The following is an 8,357-nucleotide window of genomic DNA, read 5'->3' as shown; positions in this document are numbered from 1 at the left end:
ATCAAATCTTGGGCAAAGTATGGACTATCATATATTGCTGGAAAGCCCAGGATGTCTACTTTCCAACGCCGTTGAGAGCACGCCAATTGGGCTTTTGTAGCTCCAGAAAATCCACTTCGAGTGCAGGGAGGTCAGAATCCAACAGCATCTGCAGTCCTTTTTGGTCTCTGAATCAGATTTTTGCTCAGGTCCCTCAATTTCAGCCAGAAAATACCTGAAATCACAGAAAAACACACAAACTCATAGTAAAGTCCAGAAAAGTGAATTTTAACTAAAAACTAATAAAAATATACTAAAAACTAACTATATCATACCAAAAACATACTAAAAACAATGCCAAAAAGCGTACAAATTATCCGCTCATCAATCTCCATCAATGTTGAGTCCCAATTGATACGTCATGTCATGCAGGGTGATGGTCATCTCTCCACATGGCAAGTGAAAAGTATGGGACTTATGTTTCTATCTCTCGATCAAAGTAGAGATCAATACTCAATCATGGTCCCACTCTAGCATATATGCCACATGCTCAATCCTGCCTCATCTAAGGTGTAACTAAATCTGCTCGAGTGGCCGTTGTAGTAAATTCCTTCTTGTATGCAAGACCTCAGGCGCCTATCAAAAAAATCAATTAGTCAAACAAAACGGAGTTCATAAATAATCAGACAAATTTCAAACATATGAAAGTTGTAAATTAAAAATTATACCACTCGACATAGTCTACCAGGAATATGATCGATCTGAACTCGTTTATAAAAAGTATCCTCATATCCTAACATATTTTGCGCCATGAAACTACACTATAATAGAATAAATTAGAAAAATAATTTCAAATTAACTCGCTTTTATCAAACATATTCAAACTAAATTTAACTACCTAAATAATAAAATATAATTTAATTCTAAACCTTAATATATTCAACTGAAACAGTAATCTAAATAAAAATTAATTTAAAATTAACTAACTTATTATCACACACATTGACAATAAATCTAAAAACTCTAAATACTTAGACCATAAACTATAATTTTATTTTAAATCATAATTAGTTCAAGTAAAACAATAATCAAAATAATTTTTTTCGTTAACTAACATCTATTAATCTCCTACCATAATCACATGATCGTTGACATTGTAAAACCCGTAAAATTAGTAATTAGTTAATAAATTAATTATTAATACAATAAATTATAAAATAGAATTTTATGGTTTAATAAGGTAGAACTAATTAAAATAAGAATTTTAAAATTAATTTTTAAAAATTTGGCCCAAGATTGGGCCAAATCAAAAGAAAAAATGGGCCAAACCGGGCTCGTGGGCCCAACCTGTTCACTTAAAGGAATGAGCTCAGCTCATTCTCTCTTCATTTGCATGCTGGAAACGCTGAATGCTCACCAAGGAAGGAAGAAACACCCTCCAACAAACACAAACCCTCACTTGATAATTAAACCCACATAACTTTTGATCCGGAGCTCCGATCGCCGCACCTTTTGTGGCCACGCGACCGTAGTGTCGAGCTCTACAAATCCCAGTATATTGTAAGGTAAGAAAGTCACGTTTTCTTCCTCAATATCTTCCTTTCCAATTTTGAAATTTATGAACAATTATGTTAAAAATTATTTAATTTTGGTGTTTAGGTTCGAATTAGCTTATGGGTATTATCGGGTTTAGCTCATTAGAGCTGTGGGTTAGGTAAGCACCCCCAAATTCTTTGTGAAATATTGAATTAGTGAACTCTATGTTGATTATAGTGAATATTATGATGTAGATTGAAATTTATTGTGGATTGGAGTCAATTTGAGAAATTAGAAGCTAGTAGACTAACTTTGGTGGCTGGGTTTCATTGGTGAGGAGCTAAGGTTGAGAAGCTTGTGGTGCGGTACAAGGTGAGGTGTCGTATATAATATGTAATATGTCGTGAAAACTTAGGCTAGTTGACCCATATGATAAGTTAAATTGATTGTTGGTTGTTGAATTAAATTGTTGATTGGGATGAGTTGGGGATAATTGTTAAAATGGTGTTATGGATTGATTAAGTAGATTATGAGGTATTGAATGTTGAGTTGTATGTGAGAATATGTTGTTTATGATAATTGATGAGGATCTTAAATGATGATAATGATAATAGGATGACTTGTGAATTGTGTTGCATTGGTTTGTGAAATTGTATTTATAAAAATGCTAAGAATTGGGTATTTGCATGTGATGGAAGAGATGGAATAGGTATGATACTATTTTGTACATAATTAGTGCTGAAATTGGAGTGTGAGTTATTGGTTTTTGAAAGAAACTTGGTGAAATAAAGGTTTGAGGGATTTTTGTGTAAAATTGATTTTTGGCCGAACTTCAGCAGGCCATAACTTGGCTTTCGGACCTCCAAATTATTTCAAACTTATTTCATATGAAAATTAGGTCTGTGAAGTTTACATCGTTCGAAGAATGGATGAAAACTATTTTAAAACGAGAAAGTTATGTACATTGGAAGTTCGGTATGTAATGATATTCATCATAGATGGCCATCAGTACAAATGTTGACTTTTCATTTGCCGAACCAACAATATGTTGTATTCAATGATGCTGATATCATTACTCATGTTTATCTGAAGGAGATGTGTACTTAATGACCCATTTTACAGTTCTACCAAATACTGGTTTAAACAGAGTGACGAATCATCGATTCAGACTTTTGTTTCAATACAAGACCTCTGATGTTTCTGTGGTATCTGTAAGGATACTTCATTCGGGTTTGTTGTGTTTTACCTCAATAGATGAAATTGATCAAAGGACAAAGGATGACGATTTTCTCATTCGTTCGTACAAGTTTCTTGCTCTTCCCTCTTAGAAACATAGTATTATGTAATAAAAAGTGTGGTTTCTGATTCAAATTTATATATGTTTCAATCTAATTATTAAACTTTGTTGGGATCATTACTAGTGTTCGAAAAGAAAGAGATGTAGCATCATATGGCAAGATGATCAAAGCAATTGTGCTAGAAGTTTTTTCTGATGGGTATTATCTCTCTCACTTTCTCCAATATCATTAGTTATCTTCTATTAATTCTAAAAATTTTTTTGTTCCAGCCTTTATGTTTATAACAATAAATATATAGTTAGATTCTTTTGAGCTTTTGAAACTTATTTATTCAGCAAAAAGTTACAATGCAATGTGTTTGAAAATGCTTATGATCTATTGGAATATGATAACTTACAAAAATATCCAAGATCTCCGGTGATTGTTCTCGAGTATTTTAAAATCAAAACAATTAAAGGTTAGTTTCAGACATATTCAGTGAATTTTTACTCTAATAGTTAGTTTTGTGTTTTTTGACCTTTTAATTTAAATATGGTTTAAGGTTAATAGAATAGGATTCTTGCATGCAGGTCGGGTAAGCCTACAGAATGTGATGAATATCTCTAGGTTATTCTTTAATCCCGACATTCCTGAGTCTGTTGAGTTCCTAAGTAGGTTAGTTGTGATAAAAAAATTGTAAAGCTACAATCTGTTATGCTTATTTTGTTGGTATTCATGTATATGTTTTGTATTATGAAGATTAGTTATTGGATCTTTTATGTAGATTTAGTGTTGCTAGTTATGGATTTTCAAGACTTATGACCAATGAGCTTAGATACTTAGTTTCTAAAGTTGATGGTGATTATTTCAATCCTAAAGAGATCAGTAGTATTCAAGAACTTCATGCAGATAACGGGGTACTATTTTAGGTTGACAAACTCTCCATTTAATATTTGAACTTGAATTTATTAAACATGTGTGTCGGTTTTCGTAATCTGGTTTGTTAATCATTATTCTATAGTATATTATTGTTTTTAAAATTTTACAAGATGGTCATTACTTTGTTATTGGGACAATTAAGGAAGTTATGGATGAACCAGATTGGTGGTACTACTCATGTGTATGTGGTCATGCCGTTGTTGAGCATGAGGATCTCTACCTTTGTGATGTTTGTGGTTCATGTGTTGAACATGTTATGGTCAAGTAAGGTTCATATATAACTCTATTATGGAATAGATTAAGTATCAATCTTTTGGATTTTTTTTAGTTCTTTATTATGCACAACTCTTTGTGTTGTTAAGCAGATTTCTTAGTTTTTGTTGTTATTCTTGGTTGTTAATTATGTTAGCTATGGGATTCGGGTAAAGCTTCATGATGGTGGGTGTGTTGATTTTTTTGTTCTCCTTGATAATGCAGCAACAAAACTATTTGAAAAAACTTGTTCTTAACTATCATAAATATTAAAAAAAATTTAGTCCTTCGTAACAATTTTGATATTAAAAGTCTTTTTTAATAATTAATTTTTTTATAACGGTCCTTTAGTGTAATTTTTCTTAAAAAAAATCCAAATAATTTTTATTTTTATCTTCTATTAATTTTTCCCCATTTTTAACAACATGAGAAGCAATCACCAACAAAATATAAAAAACCAAAGGTCACCCACATCCCCCTCCTTTCCCCCCATAAAAACAAAGGTCACAAAAGCTAACCTAGTGACCCTCCGTCATCTCTCTCTGACGTCTCATCTCACTCAACCAAGAAACCCCACCACCCAACTTTTTCAGGGTTAAACCCCATATCCTGCTACAACATACGAAGCTGTCGTCATCTACAGTGGCTCTCGGCGCCTCCGATTTGTCCAACATACAAATCTCCGGCAGTTTCTCGACGGATAGTCCTTTTCCTTGGGCTCTTGACAGATCGAGATTATATACTTCGTCCAACTAACAAGGGACGTGATGATGAGGTAAATTGTCTGAAAACCGAAGAACAAGTTTAGCTTTTGCCCTAATCTTTGCACTTTCAACACAATCTTTTGTTCACTCTTTTTTCTTTTGCTTTTCTTTTCACTTTTAGTAGCTTTTGTTTCGTTAATTTCATTAAGTGAAGTTTTGGGTTCTGAAAATATTGAGTTAATAAGCTTATGTGAATGTGCTAAGTTCAAATATGCTTTCTGATTATTTTCTTCCTAAAAGTAATATTTTTGTTGGCCTAACATGATTTTTCTTCGTCGTCATCTTGACGAAGGATTGAAAAATGAATATCTCACATTGAAAGATCTTACAGATCTTTGGAAAGACCTTGAAGAAAGGGACAATAATCAAAAGATGGTGATACTTCCTCAAGTTCGATATGAATGGACGTACTTGCGTCTACAGGATTTTAAATCCATAAATGAATATAATTCTGCAATGTTTCGAATCACCTCACGAATAAAATTATGTGGAGAAAAGATCACTGATAATGATATGTTAGAGAAAACTTTCTTGACTTTCCATGCCTCGAATGTGCTCCTACAACAGCAGTATCAAGAAAAAGGATTTAAAAAATATTCAGAAGTGTACATGAACTAGTTATTTGCAACCATGTCAATAAGTTCTTGAGCTTCTGTAGGCGTTTTCTTTAGGTGAATGGATCCACCTGCAGAATGGTCCAATGACATCTTGGAAAACTCAGATAGACCATAATAGAATATATCTAATACGGTCCATTCTGAAAACATGTCAGAAGGACACTTTTTGGTCATCTCCTTGTATCTTTCCTAAGCTTCATAGAGGGATTCACCATCTTTTTGCTTGAAGGTCTGAACATCCACTCTAAGCTTGCTCAGCTTTTGAGAAGAAAAGAATTTATCTAAGAAGGCCGTGACCAGCTTATCCCAGGAGTCCAGGCTATCTTTAGGTTGTGAGTCCAACCATGTTCTAGCTCTGTCTCTTACAGTAAAAGGGAAAAGCATGAGCCTGTAGACTTCAGGATCTACTCCATTCGTCTTAACAGTCTCACAAATCTGCAAGAACTCAGTTAAAAACTGATAAGGATCTTCAGATGGAAGTCCATGGAACTTGCAGTTCTGTTGTATTAAAGCAACTAATTGAGGTTTCAGCTCAAAATTGTTTGCTCCAATGGCAGGAATTGAGATGCTTCTTCCATCAAACTTGGATGTGGGTTTAGTAAAATCACCAAGCATCCTCCTTGCATTATTGTTGTTGGGTTCGATTGCCATCTCCTTCTCTTGTTCGAAAATTTCAGAAAGGTTGCCTCTGGATTGTTGTAATTTAGCTTCTCTTAGTTTCCTCTTCAGAGTCCTTTTAGGTTCAGGATCAGCTTCAACAAGAGTGTCTTTTTCCTTGTTCCTGCTCATATGAAAGAGAAGAGAAAAAGAAAAGGAAGAGGAATCCTCTATGTCACAGTAAAAATGATCCTTATTATTAGTAGAAGAAGAAAGGGGATAAGGATTAAGAAGAAGGAATAATCCAAACACACGGGTAAGGATAGGGGCAGTGATTTGAGATGAGAAGAGGTGAAGAGAAGTGTTAGTAAATAGATAAATAAATAGAAGAAGATGAGAGAGAGAATTCGAAAATTAATTTTGAAAAGGAGTTAATGATTTTCGAAAATTAAGGATGAGATAGAATTAAAATTAAAATTTAAAACAATTAGTTAATTAATTAAAAAGAATTTTAAAAAAGAGGTGAGATATTTTCGAAAATTAAAGAGGGAGAAGTAGTTAGGTGGTTTTGAAAAAGATAAGAAACAAACAAAAAGTCAAATAGTTAGTTGAAAAATATATTGAAATCAAATTTGAAAAGATAAGAAGATAAGAAGATAAGATATTTTAAAATCAAATTTTTTTGAAAAAGATAAAATTTTGAAAAAGATATGATAAAAAGATAAGATAAAAAGATAAGATTAAAAAGATATGGTTAGAAAAGATTTAATTTTTAAAATTAAAATTGATTACTTGACTAACAAGAACTACAAGATATGATTCTAGAATTTAAAGATTGAACCTTTCTTAACAAGAAAGTAACAACTTCAAATTTTTGAATTAATCACATTAATTGTTAGTGTAATTTCGAAAATTATGAAAAAGATTTTGAAGATAAATTTAAAAAAATTTCGAAAATTATAAAAAAATGAAAAAGATTTGATTTTTGAAAAAGATTTTGAAAAGATAAGATTTTTTAATTTGAAAAATTGACTTGACTTGTAAGAAACAACTAATTTTAAAAATTTTTGACTAAGTCAACTCAAATTTTTGAAAATTATGAGAAAATTAAGGAAAAGATATTTTAATGATGAGAGAGAAAAACATGAAAATGACCCAAAATATGAAAATTTTGGATCAAAACACATGATGCATGCAAGAACACTATGAATGTCAAGATGAACACCAAGAACACTTTGAAGATCATGATGAACATCAAGAACATATTTTTGAAAAATTTTTGATGCAAAGAAAACATGCAAGACAGCAAACATAGAAATCTTTAATGCTTAGACACTATGAATGCAAAAATGCACATGAAAAACAATAAACAACATAAAACAAGAAAATTTAAAGATCAAACAAGAACACTTACCAAGAACAACTTGAAGATCATGAAGAACACTATGAATGCATGAATTTTCGAAAAATACAAGAAAAAATTTTAAAGCATGCAATTGACACCAAACTTATAAATTGACTCAAGACTCAAATAAGAAACACAAAATATTTTTTATTTTTATGATTTTATGAATTTTTTTGTATTTTCTTTTATTATTTTCGAAAAAAGGAAAAAAATTTGAAACATTTTTGAAAACAAAACAAAAAGAAAATTACTTAATCTGAGCAACAAGATGAACCGTTAGTTGTCCAAACTCGAACAATCCCCGGCAACGGCGCCAAAAACTTGGTGGGCGAAATTGTGATCATCAACAATGGCTCCAAAGACTTGGTGCTCTCAAACATGAATCATACTTTGTCACAACTCCGCACAACTAACCAGCAAGTGTACTGGGTCGTCCAAGTAATACCTTACATGAGTAAGGGTCGATCCTACAGAGATTGTTGGTATGAAGCAAGCTATGGTCATCTTGTAAATCCCAGTCAGGCGGATTCAACTGTATTAAGAAATTATAGTAAACGAAAATGAATAAAATAGGATAGAGTTACTCATGTAATTCAATTGTGGGAATTTCAGATAAGTGTATGGAGGTGCTGTGTTCCTTTTGAATCTCTGCTTTCCTACTGCTTTTATCCAATCTTTGTCACTCCTTTCTATGGCAAGCTGTATGTAGGGCATCACCGTTGTCAATGGCTACATCTCATCCTCTCAGTGAAAAAGGTCCAAATGCTCTGTCACAGCACGGCTAATCATTTGTCGGTTCTCGATCATGTCGGAATAGAATCCATTGATTCTTTTGCGTTTGTCATCACGCCCAACAATCGCGAGTTTGAAGCTCGTCACAGTCATTCAATGCCGAAATCCTACTCGGAATACCACAGACAAGGTTAGACTTTTCGGATTCCCATGAATGCCGCCATCAATTCTAGCTTATACCACGAAGATTCTGATTAAG

The 8,357-nt window shown here is 32.5% G+C and overlaps 1 non-coding gene across 1 annotated transcript; it reads left to right on the top strand.

Annotated features, from left to right (window-relative positions):
• Positions 1-5,512: 5,512 nt before the first annotated feature.
• Positions 5,513-5,616, top strand: LOC127741350 (small nucleolar RNA R71). The gene has a single exon (XR_008002302.1). It is a non-coding gene; the product is annotated as a small nucleolar RNA R71 (small nucleolar RNA).
• The last annotated feature ends 2,741 nt before the right edge of the window (positions 5,617-8,357 follow it).

Source organism: Arachis duranensis, chromosome 8 (genome assembly GCF_000817695.3).
Source record: "Arachis duranensis cultivar V14167 chromosome 8, aradu.V14167.gnm2.J7QH, whole genome shotgun sequence".
Classification (NCBI taxonomy): domain Eukaryota; kingdom Viridiplantae; phylum Streptophyta; class Magnoliopsida; order Fabales; family Fabaceae; genus Arachis; species Arachis duranensis.
The sequence above is the reverse complement of the archived record's forward strand: the minus strand, read 5'-3'. Positions and strand labels throughout refer to the sequence as shown.